Source organism: Fukomys damarensis, unplaced genomic scaffold (genome assembly GCF_012274545.1).
Source record: "Fukomys damarensis isolate Sample0158 unplaced genomic scaffold, DMR_v1.0_HiC HiC_scaffold_35, whole genome shotgun sequence".
Lineage (NCBI taxonomy): Eukaryota > Metazoa > Chordata > Mammalia > Rodentia > Bathyergidae > Fukomys > Fukomys damarensis.
This window is the reverse complement of record NW_022900947.1, coordinates 14,850,404-14,868,151: the sequence shown is the minus strand read 5'-3', so window position 1 is coordinate 14,868,151 and position 17,748 is coordinate 14,850,404. Positions and strand designations below refer to the sequence as shown.

Below are 17,748 nucleotides of genomic sequence, written 5' to 3'. Positions count from 1 at the left end.
ATGATGTCTGATACTTGTGTGAGAAGACACAAGTCAAAGAGGAAGCACATTATTTTTCAGTGGTGTGGCCACAATGGTAATATATAAATAAAAATATCTAGTGAAATTGCTCGTGTAATGGATCTAGCAAATGGTTCCAGACACTAATTGATCTATTAGGGTAATAATGCTTGAGAAAATACACTCAGACTGCTCTTGAAGTAACAGATAACCTCCAGAAAATTATGCATGCACTGTACCTTCACAAATGGAATAAAATGCACATACATGGAGAAGAATTTTATGACTATATTCAGAGTTTCAAAAATGAGGCTTTCATCATCAGATATTTTTAATGGTGACATATTTGTACTTCTCTGGTGGCTGTCCAGAAAAATGAAACTTTATGAAGATAAGAATGACCCACATAATTTTGCCTTTTCATTACTAGGGTTTGTTTTTATTAATGCGAGGAGAGAAGACTGGTTTTTTTCACCATTCAGATTGACATATTTTATAGCAGGAAAGAGTCCTACTTTAGGCTCTAGGCTAGGAACTGGGAATCCAAACTAAATAAAATCTGATCAGTACTTTCAAAGAACTTTGGTCCAAACAGCTCCCTCAATAAGTTAGCATCAGGGAAAGTACATGGTCTTGCTTTCAAGTAGTCTCGTGTTTCATCCAGACGGAGTTGTTTGGTCTTCATTTTCTTATTGAACAAGCACATGCAAGAGCTAATGCACAGCACTGTTGTGAAGAGCGAGGAGCTGATGAGACACACCATCAACTGCAGTCTTCAGCCTACAGGGATCACCTACTTGACATTGATCAGAGACGGACTGGCAGACTCAAGGGCACTCAGTGTTGACTGACCGCTTGAAACTGAACCCAAACACCGAATTTACTGGCTTTGTGATGTTGCAGACTCTGTTGATCCCTCTATGCCCCACTATCCTCATCAGTACAAGCAAGATAATAGTATTGTTTTCATCAGATTTTTCAGGGTAAAGTATGTAAAAATATGTAAAACACCTACAATGTCTTGTTTAAGTTGAGCAATATGTAAGAATTTGTTTCTTCTCCTCCTCCTCCTCCTCCTCCTCCTCCTCCTCGTCCTCCTCCTCCTCCTTCCCTTCCTCCTCCTGCTCTTCTTTCTCCTTTCTTCTTCATACTCAGGATCAAACTTGGAACCTTTCACTTCCTTGGCAGATGGCAGAACCACTGAGTTAAATCCCCAGCCCGAGTTCTCATTAGTCTTTATGTAGACTACAGAAATTTTCTCTTGCAAAGGCTTCTAGATTCTTGCAAAATAGATTGAAATCACAGTCATAAACAGTATGGAATTTAGTAGAAAACTAGTTGGTATGATGCTTTGCCACACACTTGCTTGTGCAAATCACTATTAAGACTTTTGAGAAATTAACTTACCTGTGCCCCAGGTCCCACTCATGTCAAATGGAGATAATAGCACCTGTTTCAGGGGACTTTTATGATGATTAAATAATATATATTGTGTGCTCAGAACAATGCTGGCTTTATGTATGGCTTATTGCTTTATCATTATAATATTCAAGACACTATGTAAATGTATTCTTTTTTGTCTTTACATAATGATTATAAAAGATGTATTGTTTGCTTAGTACCTATTTCTTTTCATGTATTTATAAACCCATTCTAATGGGAATGCATATCATATTGGCCCATATAAGTGACATATATTTTATTTCCCAAATTAATGTAGCCTAGAAACATTTCAGGCAAAGAAAAGCCTGAAGTCAGAACTGAAGCCTTTGAGCCCTCTTATCACTCTTCTTTCTTTTTTAAATTGAGTTTATTGGTACATTTTAGGGTTACAGTACAGTTACATTCATCATTGGGATCTTGTACCTCTACATGACAGGTCTTGGTTCTCATTCTTCCCCTTGTTCCTGCCCTCCCTTCACCCCCTCCTCCCCTCCCCATTTACAAACACTTTAGAAAATGAAAAGATGGAAATAAAGTGTTCATCATTCTTCTCTCACAGTGTAGAGAATGAGTGGAGCAACTGGAGTTTCTGAAAAGTTTCCAGTGGAATCCAGAGGTTAGGCAGTGTTTGGGAAGGGCAAGACCTCTATCGTCATGGAGTTCTGGATACATTCTATTGTAGGCCCTTCTTGGAACCTCAGAATGCACTTGGGCATACTAAAAATGTGGAAGATCTTGTTGAAACAAAATCCGCTTGCTTCTGTTTAATGCTAAGCAATATTGGCCTTCTATTAACCTCTTACAGAACACATTTGGGAGATGATGTATTATTGAGCCTTAGGTAGCAGGAAAAGTAGAAAGAAAATAAACATAGAATCCAAAGATCTGGAACTGACTCTAAGCTGTCTCTTGGTTAACCTAATTTATTATTTGCCTTTTCTTTTTTTGTTTTGTGATTGATTTCTATATCTACTCCCTTATCAGCAAAATAAAGATACTGCTAATTGCAAAAATTAAATAACTAATGAAAAGCGTAAACGTAGGTCACAAATGTTATCTCCCTTCCCCTTTCTCCAGTGAATGGTCAGAAATTTGCAGAGCTGGTTTCTGAAGACATCAGGAATCCCCAGGGGTTTGTGCAGCAGATTCCTCATTGAGGAGAAATGTTTCTGGCTGTGATTTAAAAATAGGATAAAAGATGCCCTTCTCTATGAACAATTCCCTTTTCAGAGGAAATACTTTCAGGGATTGGTCTCAGTCTTGGATTTGCATGTAGCCCAAAACCTTATTTCCCCATTTTTGTCATTTTTGTAGCTTGTACTCTACCTATTTTAATTTTCACCTGTTCAACCAATTACCCTGCCACTGCCACAGTAACAGGGCATGGTTTCTTTAGCACAGGGAAGTACTGAGAGTAACAGTTCACCTTCTACATGAAATATACACACACTGTCATCCTATGAAATCATCCTGAATTTGCTCTGAATGTTCTGACTTCTTGGAAACTTATTGTAAAGTTGAGAGCTAAGAGACTAGCTTTCAAAATAATCAGGGGGAGAAGAACAGGCATGCAAGGTAAGTGGAGGGCGTAGGAAGGCTTCTGCATCTCCACATTTAAATGGAACGGTGGCTGAATTGGGGAAAAGATGAAAATGGATAAACAGGCTCCAGGTGCCATGGTGAGCAATTTTCATTTAGAGATGGTGTCATTCCTTATAACAGTCTTTGTATTATTGCAATAACTCATGCCAAACAAAGCTAGCAGCTCCATTAAGCAGCGCTGGATGGCAGGCGTCATGCAGTGCTTTACTTTTTATTTGTTTCCTTGCATTTTAGATTATAGTTTCTAGACATTGTTTTTCCCTGGCAGACAGTTGGCTCATCAATTGCTTCCTAACATGATAGTACACTTGCCTTTATGGTTTTATATCTGATAAAAAGAGAATGAAGGCTATGCAGTAATTCCATAGACATTCGAACTGACTTGTTTAGAGAGGGCTGTGATTTGGACACTAAACAGAAGCTGAGCAAATTGTTCTTCATACAGAATGTAAATATGTTAATCCAAATGAGATTTGGAGTGAGGAATATTTAACATGTTCAAAGAAGTCAATGAAGGGCCTCAAATAGACTTGACTTTGTTATCCTACTTTGAATTAATATTTAAACTTAAGATAGACGCCAATCAATCAACTAAGCCATAAGGACATCTTTTTTTCAATGTGTGCATGTTTGTGTGTGTGTGTGTGTGTATGTGTGTGTGTGTGTGTGTGTGTGTGTTTCAGGGGAAAATACAACAAAATATGGTACTCAAGAAAAGAGTTTTGGGGTGAAGAATACAGAATAGACATCAGAACCATTTAAGTTGGAGTCTTAGTTATTTTCTTTATTAACAGGAAAATTGAACCAAGAACTGTCCAGAGGCCTTTGGTACCAGCCCAGATTCCTCGGAACCTTTTTCTCATGGGTGTGGCCTTCCCACCGTGGTTGGTGGGTATTTGCAAAGGACTCACATTTGTTCCCTTCTCTGAAAAATTGCCCTTGTTAAAGTGCCTGTGAGTCATACACACACTTACACACACACACACACAGAGCAACTGGGACAGGTATAATGAAGTCCCACTTCCTTGCTTTAAATGAGATTCCATTCTCTTACTTTAAGACTATACTTTCAGGGATCATTTCTGTAGTTGGTTACTAGAGAGGTTTCTCTGATTGGGTAGAGTACCAATTCTTCTATTTATCCTTGAGGGATTCTGGAAAGCAAAACTTGCCCTGAAACACTCTAGCCGCCTTCTCTTCCTCACTTTCCTACATCTCCTTCTCAGTGTCCCACGAGAGCACTCCCCTAAAGGCACATGGTTAGGATCCCACCCTGCTCTGCACCCAGAACGCTGGGACTAAAGCTCACATCACAGTCTCACTTCATTCTCTTTCTGGAATGACGCCGAGAAAATGAGCTTGGCCTGAAGTGAGGAAAGCACATTGTTCCTTTGTTGCTACCTTTTTGGGTTGCTATAAGTTTTGTTCTGTGAATTAGTGAATGATATGTTGAGGCATTAGATCACTTTTTAAAGTTAAACAGCAAAGGATAAACTTCAGAATTCATGGACAATTAAAGAATATCCTCATACTTTTATAAAATTTATTATTCTTAACCTTAACTGTATAGAATTTTCTTCATATAATTGATTCAGTAGTTTTGCATGGACCATCTGATTTGTCAGCTCCCCACTACTGAGGCAAAATATCTTACATGTGCAACTTAAAGGAGAGGTTTATTTTGGCTTATGGTTTCAGAAGTTTCAGTCTATGATTGTCTAAAGGCAGAAACATCATGGCAGAAGAACATGGTGGAGGAAAGCTGTCAGTTCACAGAATCTAGATGGAAGAAAATAGGAAGACAATCAGAGAGGAAAGGTCCAGGTATCAAGTATCATCCCCAAGGTCATGACCACAAGACTCACTTTCATTAATGAGGCCTCACCTCCTAGAATCCCATTCATCTTCGAACTCATCAATTGTTGGCCCTTTGATAAGATTCAATGCCCTCACAATCCAACCTGTCCAGGAGTCTCAATCCAGTTAAATTGACCACAAAGATTAAATGGCACACTTTTTCAGAGTAGACTATATCTACAAAATTGTGTAGTCTATTAGGGATATTAGACAATACTTAATTGAATATAGTATAAGCAAGGAGCTGAAACAATGAGACATGTCTTGGATATTTCAAAACAAAGTGCCTGTTTTTATAAGAGAAAGAGAAGTCACCTTCAGACTGAAGCATGTGAGAAAGAACCAAGCAAAAACAAATGGGTAAATAGGTAGAAAATTGGTTGACTGTTTTGCTGATTGTGAAATAACTGATTTGGTACAAAATTCACCCATTTTCAGAGTACAATTAAGTGAATTTTAGTACATTTATCAAAGAGTAAAATCCTTATATTCATCTAGAGTTAGGTTATTTCCATCATTGCAGTACAACCTCACCTTCCAGCTAATCTCCAGCTCCGACTCACAGCTCTAGGCACTACTAATCTACTGTGTTTATAGATTTTCCTTTTCAGGTTACTCATACAAATATATTCATACAACTTATGGTCTTTTGTCTATGTGACTTTACTGAACATTTTCAACTCACTGAAATTATAGCATAAATGAGTATCTCACTCCTTTTAAATTTGCTAACTAATATGCGTTTTATGTATACATTTTTCTGTATTTTGTTTAAATAAGCACGAACTGACAGAAATTTGGTGCTTCTATTTTTAGCTAGTGTGTGTGCAAGGATTTACATAGAGGCAAGATGTAGTTTAAGAGCTGAAAATGAGCTATCAGGGAAATAAATGTGATTAGAAAATGAAGATGAAAAGTGTGTGTGGTTTTCAAGAAAGAGTGATTAACTCATTTAGCAAAGCACAAAGCCTCATAGAGACGTGGAGAAATTTGAAACACAACACAATTAGCACACTTTGCCAGTACACATTGAGAGAAAATTACATCTTCCAATTCGTTAGTCCTAGAAAATATTTCATACTTGAAATGTTTGGTGAAACCCTGGATAATGTATGCCCTGTTGGGAAAAGAAGGGTGCTCATTAACATTTTAAAGATTCTGAAAAGACTGGTACCAAAGATATGGATATTTAGAATACATTTAAAAGCTTAACTAAATTTTGCTTAATCCAGCATTTTACACATGCACACACAAACACACACACACACACACAAACAAACAAACATACATATGCTAACCACAGTGTTTATTTTTACTGAAATTAGTAATACCTCATAAACGTATTGTTCCATGGATGGCCTTTGAGTAATCCATAGAAAACAGAAAGATGACGGTTTTGCCTTGGATGCCAGGATAGGAATTATATTAAGCATATGTAAATAGTTATATAGACATTTCTAAATTTAGTGTACTACAGTGGGAAACTATGTAGCCCTAAAAAGGACATTTTCTAAGAATACAACATAGATGAAGTTAGAGGATATTTTGCTAAGTAAAATAAGCCAGCCTCAGAAAGACAAATACTGCATCATTCCATGACATGAAGTATGTAAAATACTCAAATTTATAGAATCAAAGAGTACAATGATGGCTACAAGGGCCTGAGTTGAAGAAAATGGGCAGTTACAACATGTCTGAAGTTTGAGCTAAGCAAGATGAATAAGCCCCAGATACTTGCTGTACAACTCAGTACCTACAGCCAGCAATAATATATAAAATATACAGCTCTAAAGAAAGTACATCTCATGTGAGGAATTCACACCCCAATGAAATATAGAAAAGTAGCTCTTTGGTTTCTTTGGTTACCAAAGCTGTAATTGATGCATCCATTAGAGCACATTGTTTTATGTTAAACCTTAAATATTGAAATAGGGATAATAACACTCTGCCCCATTGCTATGGTTGGTAATTTTTAAACTCTTGCTCATATGCCAGGATTGGTTTAGTAATTCATCTTGTAGGTGCTGATCGCCATTTCTGCTGAAATAGAAAAACTGTCAGAATTTATTACATATTGTTAAATATTGTTTCATAAAACTCTTTACCTGTGTGTGTGTGTGTGTGTGTGTGTGTGTACTTTCACCTATTGTATGAACAGTGAATTGCAGTTAAATTGAAAAGTAAAAGTCTCTTCTCTAAGTCATGGTTTCTGACAAACTGAGGAAAGTGTCACAATGCTTGTAGGTAACATATGGACAGTATTTACTAAAACAGTATAGATAAGGAGGCAGTTAGATCTTTTCTATTTCCAGTTCCATCCTTTGTTATAGAACAAGAGGCAGTTGGTGCCAGTCTTTGGACCATCAAAAACACTGTACATCTCTAATTTCTTAAAGAGGTCACTCACATTCCTGAGCTCAAAACTACAATTTGAGGACAATTTTCTTTCATTGTATTTGTATTTGCAGTTATCTCTTTGTAGTAAATATACCCATTTATAATTGGGCAGTGATATAATATTTTAAAAAATAATATATTTGAGTGTCAATTGCATGAATCCATTTAAGAGAAATAATATAAAATACAGATTTGGTACAGCTATTAAAAGTGGCTATATGAGCACCTGAAATTTTGAAAACAGCTCTAAGCTTTGCTTGAAGTAAAAATATCTTTTAATTATGAAAACTTCCCTGATATTAAAAACCTTTTGAAGACCTGTTTCATGATTCTTTAGAGAGGATCCCATGCTACTGCCTAGATTCAGTAAATGTGTTCTAAAAGTTATCCAAGCAAATAGTATGCAGTGGGCTAGTGGTGAAGGTTTGCCAGAAAGTACTGGGGACAGAGAAACCCACTCTAATGGCAACCACTCTAATTGCCAAGAAATCTGCAAAGATATTGCAGCCATGATGAAAGTTACAAGACGATTTCCACATCTCCGTGTTATTAGGTGCAATAACTCAGTTAGCAATGCCAGGGTGTTTCACTTGCTCCAGTATTTAGATTACCAGGAACTTGCCATGTGTATGTAGATTATCAATTTCCAAATGATTAAAAACCAATCAAACTCATCTCTGCCACGATGCCATACATAATATAATTATGTCTACTTGTTGAGTCACCTGTGAATTCAGCCTCTTAAAGGTGACCACGCATGTAAGTTGGATTCATAACATCTCTGTTCCCAAGCACTAATCAGGTTGGAGCTGATTGGATTCCAGGTTACAGGGTCTACTTGATATCAGATTTGTCTGATATCACAAGTGTCTGTCACTGCTCTTAGTTCGACACATCAAGTCTGATTTTTAACTGAGGTCTTGTTGTGTCTGTCTACATTGGCGATTTCATTAGAAAAGGTAACAAGTTTGTGTTCAGTATATAGTTTGAGCTATTCCAGAACTTATTAAATGTATCTTCTAGAATCAAGAAAAAAATAGCTATGGGCTCGAGGTATATAGTTGTGTTGAGTGTTTTTTCTCTTGTAATTAATTAAATAATATTATAATGACCAGGGCAATCATGTCCCCAAGTCATACTGAAATGTCTGCTACACAAGGTGGTCAAACCACTGTGACCAACTTAAACTTCTAACTTTTCATAGAATTCTTATTCACACCACATCCCAATAGCAGATTGTTTGCCAAGGTGTGAATCACTTTATGTGTCAATCTTAACTCCTAACATCCTGCAAGGACTGAGAGACCCAAATCTCACTGGCGATTGATAGATAGATGCATTGATTCAGCAAATGCTTTCTGAAGGCTACTGCAGGAAATCTGACCTTTGTATGAAAACAGTGAAAGTTTGAGGTAGAGTATTGTGATATGGCTTGTGTTTTTCATGGATCACTCACTAGATTTTCTTCAAGGGAAAGTAGGAAGGCAGCAGACAGATGAACTCAGAAGCTTTTGCTATTACCAAGATAAAAAGTGATATGGTATAAACCAAGGTGCTAGAGGTACCAGATCACTGTTTTGTACTTATAAAATACCTGCTGTATTTTGTTTCTGATATATTCCTATGTGCCTTATACCTCCACACTTCCCAAATTCTTCACCTTCCAGTTAATATAAGCAAGGTTTGTCCCTGCAGATTTACAAAATAATATCTGTGTCCATGCAGATGGGCAGAGAATGGAGTGCATTATACAGTTGCTGTGTTGAGAAGAATTTCTTTTTGCATTATATGTAGTTGAGTGAAGTTTGATTTTTAATAGTTTCATTTGATTTTTTGGGGTCATTTTACTACATAGGCAGAGAAAAGGAAGGAATGCATGTGGACTGTACATTCTGCTAAGACACACGCCTAAAGCTCTGCAAAATATAGAGTAACTAGAAAGAGGATTTGGTGATCTGCTTTTTAACATTAAGGAGATAGGTAACAGGCATTTTTATAATTACCTCAGCCTTAATAATTTAGTTTATGAGTACTAGAAATGATTGTGGAATGAACTTTTGGGGTAATAAAGTATGTGAGATACTTTCTCTAGAAGAAATAAATTTAATCCAGACAGGTCCTCAAAGTTAATTTTTGATGAATGGACAGATAATATTATGTCCATTTTACAGGGGAGGAATCCAAATTTCAAATAGAGTGTATGATTTATGGGGTGTTATTCCAACATAACACACCCAAAATACAATCTTGTTGTCAGCAAACAGTTTCATATATTATATCCATTTCTGTATTACTAGCATTTATACTAGTGCTGGCTAAATGAATATGTAAAGAATATGCCAGATATGGGGGGTTCATACTGGTAATCCTAGCACTCAAGAGATGGCAGGAGGATGGTAAACTTGGGGCCATCCTAGGCTACATAGTGAGTTCTAGTGCAGCCTGGACTGTAAAACAAGATACTGTCTCAAAACAAAACAATAGCAAAAGATAAAAGAAAAGGATGGACCAAATGTTAAGTGAATAAATGAAAGTCAGAAGAAAAGATTATAAATGAAGATGAAACTTAAAATGCAAGAGGATTAATAACAGATTCAGTACACATAATATTATCTACATGTGCATGTTAGAAAAACCTAGAAATAACAGCTAATATGTTCGGTCATTTTAAAGTTCTGCAAGATGAAACAAGAAATAAATAGAGTAAGTTTTCAAAAGCTAAATCTGGAGTCAAGTATTTTTATTTAATACTTCTTTTCATTAAGGTAGTATGTGAACTTTAATGAAACAAAATAAATCAGCCCTCAAAGCTTGTTACCATCTCCATTATAGAAAATATACAAATAAGATGAAAACCCAAAAGACAGGCAATTGTGACAATACCTTATTCCTCTGAATTCTGCTCCTAGATGTGACTTGTTTGGAGTTTTGTGCTGTTTATTTTGCATAGCTGATGATGTTTTTCTTCATATTTTTTGACTTTTAATTTCAGATCTTACCCATTTTCTTCCAGGTGTGCAATGAGGGTTACATTTTCTAAAAACCTTCCTATCTCTACTCCCTTGTCCCATACCCTGGACACATCGATTCTCTACACATGCAAAGTCTTACAGTATTGCAGTCACAGGAGAGTCCAGTCTCTTTGAGATAATATGCAATGGGTACCATTATTTTTTTCTAAGAAATAATAGCAGTGTCTTTTCTATTTGCTGGATGTTGCATGTATGAATGATTGTCCAATCTCAATTTCAAACGGGAATTCTCCCTTCAGTTGAGACAGACACACTCTACAATCCTCCTGGTCCATTCTCCCACCTTGGAAATCCCTCCTTGCCCTCTCTCCTTAGCTCTGTTCTCCCAGTTAGCTGTTTCAGCCTCTGCTGGAGACTTAGAATTACTTTGCCTGGAATCTTCTTTGCCTCTCTCCTGGGTCAGATCTCACTCCCTCCTCCTGGTTGGCACTCCCTCTCCTTAGTGGAGTGTGTCCTACATTACTTCCTAAGAAAGAAACAGGTAATTTTTTATAAGCTATTTTAATTTCAAATATTTTCTCTTAAATTTTCCATCATAGATGATGTATGGTTCATGTTAGAATCCTAGATTGGAGAAAAGTTTTCTTGAAATTTTTAAAGGCTTTTCTGTTTCAATATTCTAGTATCTTGTTTAAAAGCCTCATGTCATTCCTAGAATCTAATCTGTTCTCTTTCCCCCTCTGGAAGCTGTTTAGCATTTTATCTTTATCCCAGTGTTCTGGAATTCCTAATGATGTGCCTCACTGCAGATTTCTTTTCCTTCACCATTTCGTGCCTTTTGTGCGCTCTTTCAATTTAAGTCCTTTTGTTTTATTTCTTTGAAATGTGTTTCTCCATTTATCCTACTTTTTCCTCTTGTAGACTCTCTTAATCGGATATTGTTTCCCCTAAATCAATGTAATAATTTTATAATGTTTTATCTCTTACTTTTTCGCACTGTTTTTTATATTTATTTGTGTGAGATATTTCCATGTGTATTTCTCCTTTTCTTTAATGAATTCCTTTCTGTTTGTTGATGTTTTTTTCATTTCCCAGTGCTCTTTTTTTACACCATATCTCTTTTTACAGTGGTTTCTTGTTCATGTTTAAAATTTTGTCTTAAGCTACCTATAAAGTTGTTTTGTTTGTTCCCAGCACTGAATGTCTTCCCCCTGAGTTCCTTCTATTACTTGTTTTGGTCTCCACCTTTTTATACTGACTATGAATAGTTCAGAGCAATATAATAATATGCTGATTGCATCAACTGTGTGACTGAGGGGATCATGTTTATTAGTGACTTGCATTCCAGCTGATAAGTTGAAAATCCAGCTATTTCATCAGGAGATCCTGAAAAGTTCATATCCATGGGTCTACCCTCTAGAACTACAGATGATTTCCAAGCATTTATCAGTTAGAAATTGGATTAGGCTGTATGAGCAGAGAAATCTAATTTTAGTTGCTAAACTAATATGTTTTCCCCTTTCATTCAGTATATCAGACTGAAATCCTTATCAAGTAGAATCTTTACCTTTCACTCTGCCTAGCACATGGCTTTTATCACACTTATCACCTACAGTCTCGCTGCGGTTGCTACAACTCCAACTCCAACTTCATGTCTGTGTTCCATATAGGAAGAAGAAGAAATAATGAGGGAGGAGAGAGTAGCTCCTGCATTAAAATGAAAGAATGTGTCAATGAATGAGTGAGCAAGCAGACATTTCTAGGACTCCCTCGCAGATCCCTCACTGAGAAAACTATAGATTTCTCTTTCAGCGATGTTTAGGAAATTGAGTTTAATAAATTAGTTGCTCTTACCCCAAACAGAATCAAACTTCTGTTAGGAAGAATAGAGTATGATAATTCATGAGAAATAGTTTTGGTCATGGAAAACACATTGTCCAAGGAGAAATCTAATGGCTTCAAACCCACTGCACTTGTTCGTACCGTTACCATCTTTTAATCAAATGACATGGAGTAGACAGATCCTTAAACACATGAATGGATTCATCCCTCTGTTCTAATAGTAAGTTTAGGTAATGTTTTTCCAGACAAAACTCTGGAGATCTGGGACCCCATTGTATTCTCCATTTCTCCCTAGCATTAGCAAACTCTTCTAAAACTACTTTCACTGTCATCTCCTTAACTCCGGTGGCGGAAACCTACTCATTACTGTAAACGCATTACCTAGTAAAGATTATATACCCAATCGATGTTTGGATGAACACTGTGTACTGTGTTGGTGATTAGAGTTTTAAAATTTGTATTGCTTATTGGGCTAAGTCTTTTTTTTTTTTACATTAAACCTTTAAAAAGAAGGAAAGAAGAAGGGAGAGAAAGGGAAGATAAAAGGAGAGAAGGAAGGAAAAGAAATTCTAAGAGGGAAGATAGAAGATAATGCGGTCTTATTTAAATGAGGAACCTTTACCGCTCCACACCTTTTGTTGCAGGACCATTTAGCATTCGGTATGAAAGACATGCGTGAGGAGCCTCGGCCCAGCTACCACTGAGGCAGTGTGTCTGTAGTGCCTTGCACAGACCTTTGCATCAGTAAGCTGGGCTACAACCCAGGTTGTGCTCTTGACCTTGTGCAAGCTGCTTTCTACTCCTAGGCTTCAGCCTCCATCTGTGCACATATGGATAGTAATTATTACCTGACATACAGGATTGATGTGAGCATTAAGTCCACATATATAAAGTATCTTTGATCAGTAAGCATTCATGAAAGTTATTTTGTTTTTAAATTATGGGCAGGATGCACATTTCAATTAGATTATTCAATGAGGAATTAAACAATGGTATGCTGAGTGGTGTAATTTAAGTGACTCTTAGCTACAATCAAGATTACCAATGGTTAATCCCTTCACCTGAACACTGTACTTGTTTTCTAGGGATGATGTGTAACGAAGTATCCCAAACTTGGGGGATTAAACACAGGAAATTTATTTTCTCACAATTCTGGAGCTTAGAAATCTGAGATAAGAGATTCACCCAAGTGATGGCTCTATCTTAATTTAATTATCCGCAAGATGCTTTTCAAATAGGGTCACAGTCACAGTCATTGAGGATGAGGGTGGAAAGAGCTGTGTGCTATTAATATAATAACCATTTTTCTGGATATTTTGTTTCTCAGTTGAATAGCATGTAGTGGTACCATTTATTCAAGAAAGATCTATAGCACTAAAGTCTTGCTTTCTCATAGGTCCATTGGGAGGATTGCATAATATCCTGTGGGCTCCATTTGCACCGGGACAATGAATGCGTGAACTTTAGATATTTAAGTATAAACACTTGCATGCTTTGAGTGTCCCTGTGTTCATTCACCTGAACTAATTTAAGCCTGGGTTCCTCAAATTCAAGTTTCCCCTTTCAGATATTTGTCTCTGTCATCTCATGTGGCCATGGCAGTTAACATGGATTAAACAAATTGTGTGTTTAACACTGATGCCAGGTGGGTGACCTGTGATGTTTCATAGCATAAAGGAACCCTCATTTGGAAGTCAGGAGACACAGGTCTGGTCCCTACTTTGCCACAAGCTAGACATCAAAGTGCAAAGCGTCTTGAGGATATTATTTTCCTCTCATGATCTCAGTGTTTTCATCTCTATGGCAAAAGGGTTGATTTAGGAATCCATAATATGTATGCAAATCTGTGAACCAGTATATCTGAATCCATAAGTAACCTGCTAAACATTCCCAGTCCTGGGCCTTAGGGTGGAACAACAGGATTTGAATATTAACAACAGGGTCCAGAAATAGCTTTCTTTGAGTAATTGAGCCAGGCTTGAGTGCAATGGCATTAGAAGATAAATTTCTTTTAAATTTTAACATTCTATGGATTTAGAACATTCAACTTACTTGCTGTTCTAAAAGAATCATTTGTTAACAAGTAAAAGCCATTGCTTTCTTTGAAAAATTCAAAATATTGTGTTCTAGAAATATACACTAAATTATTAACTATGCTTATGCTACTGTGTTATAGAACACCAGAAGTTTCTCCTATATAATTAAAAAAAAAGAGAAACAAAGCATGAAATTAATCTTCATAGTAATTTTGAAAGAAGATCCTCTCTTTTATTTATTAAATTCATGCAAAAATAGGATTCCCAAGTACAGAAACACCTGACTAAATGTAATAATACCAATAAATTTAAAACTCTGGTTAAAAAGTTTGAATATTTGAGCTTTGGACTTCTGAGTACTTAGAATTTGTGATTATATATATATATATATATATATATATATATATATCCCACCAAGTCCTTCACATATTTGTGGGAATATGAATTTTTTCATTGTAATTGAAGACATTGCAATTCTGTGCTATTCTAAGTAAAGCCCATTAGGAGCCCTTTGTAATTGAATTTTTCCATTGTAGTAACCTTTTTGATGTATGACCTTCTACATTGAAGTTGGAAGTGATTAGTACAAGTGTTCTCAATTTCCTCTCAGCTCTGTTGGTTTTAAAGGATTTTAAATTAATTTGTAAAAGTCATACCCCAAAGGGAAAGATCAAGGTTCTTCTTTTTGATTAGATTCTCAAAGCTCATCCTTAAATTGTTGTTCATTACCTGAGACATTGTTTCAAAAAGTACACAAGTGCAAGAAGGCACTTTCCTCTTCCTTGTTGCTCCTTGATTGGATCGATGATGTTTTAATCCTTATGCAACAGGTAAAAGCTTTCCACAAGTACATCCTAGTGTGGTGTTCACAACTGTGTGTTTCATAGAATATGCATCATTATAATTTTTTAATATTTATTTTTACTAAAAGAACTTAAGTAGTGAGAATTTAGGTGATTTCTCCAACAATATAGGAGACCTGTAAGTAAAACCTTAAGTCTCCCCACTCATTGTACTGCCATCCATTTACTGGGCGGTGATTTATTGAACACTTCCTGACCTATTGCATGCCAAGAACTGTGCTGTACAGATGGGATTCAGGTGTGAGCAGCGCTTTGCTTCGGAGAGCTCCGGGCTGATGCAGACACACGAACACAGCATACGCACATTTGTCTACAAAGTGCGATACCGTAGTGACAGAGGAGGATACAAGGAACACATTTCGTGGTCAGAAACAAAGGGCCAGCTCCCTAGAGGGCCCCTGGGAAATAAGAGAGAAAGGTGGACGATCTGCGGCAGCTTCAGGTTTTAGTGTAGATGGAATCAAGGAATGCTAGAATTTGGAGAGAAATGGATATTGCTTTGGCTTAAAATCTATGAGATTAGCTTTCTGTATAAAACTGAGGCAATGTGAACTACATATAAACAGAATCTAGAAAGAGTGTGATGGTGGAGATTACTGTGGAATCAAACTGCTCTTTCCTGTCTTTCACTGGACATCATTTCTCTTAATCACTGTTAAATATGTGACTCCCGGACTCCTGGTCTGAGCGCTCGCGGAATGGAGATGCGTTTCACGGAGGTACTGTAGTATCGGGAGGAGCTCAGCCTTCCCGAGGGAAATGACTCCGCGGCAGACTCTCCATTGCACCATGTTGTGTCCTCATGAGAACAGTCCGTGACTGGGAAAAAATTGATCCGGATGTAGGAGGTTCATAAATGGACCGATCAGGCGGTCCTTGGGATAGGGAGCAGGGCACTTACATGGGTGCTTACCTGGTGGGATCCAGGGATCATGTATTTTGTAGAAGTGTTAGAGTTAATAAGGAAAATATTTATTCAGTTATTATTGTTTATTCAATGCTCAACTTTTTATATCCTATCAGTAACAATTAAAAGTGGCGATAAATAGTGGCAACTACTTTGTCAACATAGCAGCACCTTAAGAATTTGCCTGTGTCATACTTGGCAACGTCAAAATGAGACCCCGTAATCCGGCCATGTAGCAAATAACTGTTAGCCCTAAAGCGCGTCATCTAAACAAAGATAATGCTGCTAGGGAAATATGGAAGGAAGAGTCGCTCTGTCTTACAATAATTGTGCTGTAGATAACTGACAATTGGCTTTAAAAGAAAAATCAGAGGACCTTAAAATTCCATTAGCATTTATACCTTTCATCATCTTAATGGCACAAAGAGAAGAGTCTCTATAAAATATTTATATGTACCAGTCATCAAGTAAAATAATGGCACTAAAATGAAATTCAATAAGAATTGTGTCATGGCTTATGAAGGTGGGAATTTTTAGGCTAAATTAAATGAGAATAAACTGTCTCAATTCCTCTTTCCTTGCTGTAGCCCCACTCTTTTTATAAAGTACATTCATTTTGTTAATTGATCTACAAGATGAAACAGTAGGTGGAATGCCTGGAAAAGGGAATTCAAGATTTTCAAGAGGTGGTAAAAGAAGGTAATAAAAAGCCCTAGGCCTGAATTATGCTGCTTAATTTTCTCACCGGCGAAATAGAGATAGTGATAAATCTAATAAGTTGCCATGAAGACCTGATGATTTTCTGCACATAAAACTCTGAGCACATCAGTCTCACAATGCTTACTAAATGTTAGCTGTTATGATCAGCATAAGAATTAAAAAATACAGTTTTTTTATTTAAAAATACTTTCTCTGGTGTGAGAAACTGAAAGTGTAAGTAAGGATCAAAATGTGTAATAGATAATGAGAAATAGGAAGAAAAGGTGTGAAGGGGAAGGGGAAGAGGAAGGGGAAAAGAAAGAAGAGAAAGGAATAAATATGAGAGAAGGAAAAATGGAAACAAAGTCTTTGTAAATTGGGAGGGTGGAGGGGTTGAAGGGAGGGCAGGGAAATGGGGAAAAAATAAGAATCAAGATGCATCATATAATGGTACAAATTCCCAATGATGAATGTCATCATAGTGTATATCTAAAATGTACCAATAAATTTAATGAATAAAAAGAAAAAAAGAATTTGAACTCAGAAAAAAGAGATAAACAGCCAATTCTAATAACACTTATAATATGCCAGATAGTATTTTCAGAGCTTTACCCGTAATAATTCTTTTACTCTTCTCACCAATCTGGCTTTTTCCCTGGTCACTGTGTAAGCATACAACAGAAGTTACTAGCAGTGCAGTCATCCAAAATAATAGTGCTACGTGGCTAACAAGGTATTCTTCCATTTGTGTAGAATGAACATTCTTCAGTAAAATAACTCACGCGTATGGAGCATTGAAGAAGAGTCCCAGACACTCCTCATGAGCACTTCTAATACTTCTGCCTTCTCTCACACATTACCCTATGAGCTTGCTTGGACTGCTAATGATATGCTTTCCTATTCTCAATAAATTCATGGCGATAGTACACGATACATTTGTTTGTTTCCTATGTTTTGCTTTCTGTTTGTTCTATCCTACTTCTTTGCATCATGAGCTTTTTTTGCAACCTCTTGTTTAATTTAGGGAAGGGTTTTATTTCTCCCATTGATCAGGAGCTTCAGGAGACATTGCTCACAGTCACCTGGTAGCGATGATGCAGATAAGACCACTCCATCTTTATCCCTTCTCC

At 36.7% G+C, this 17,748-nt stretch overlaps 1 protein-coding gene and 1 pseudogene across 1 annotated transcript in view; both read left to right on the top strand.

Moving 5' to 3' along the window:
- Nucleotides 1-17,748, top strand: part of Kcnip4 (potassium voltage-gated channel interacting protein 4) — a 499,970-nt gene that overhangs the window by 11,315 nt on the left and 470,907 nt on the right. The window lies entirely within an intron of this gene.
- LOC117284294 lies at nucleotides 4,103-4,196 on the top strand (annotated as a pseudogene).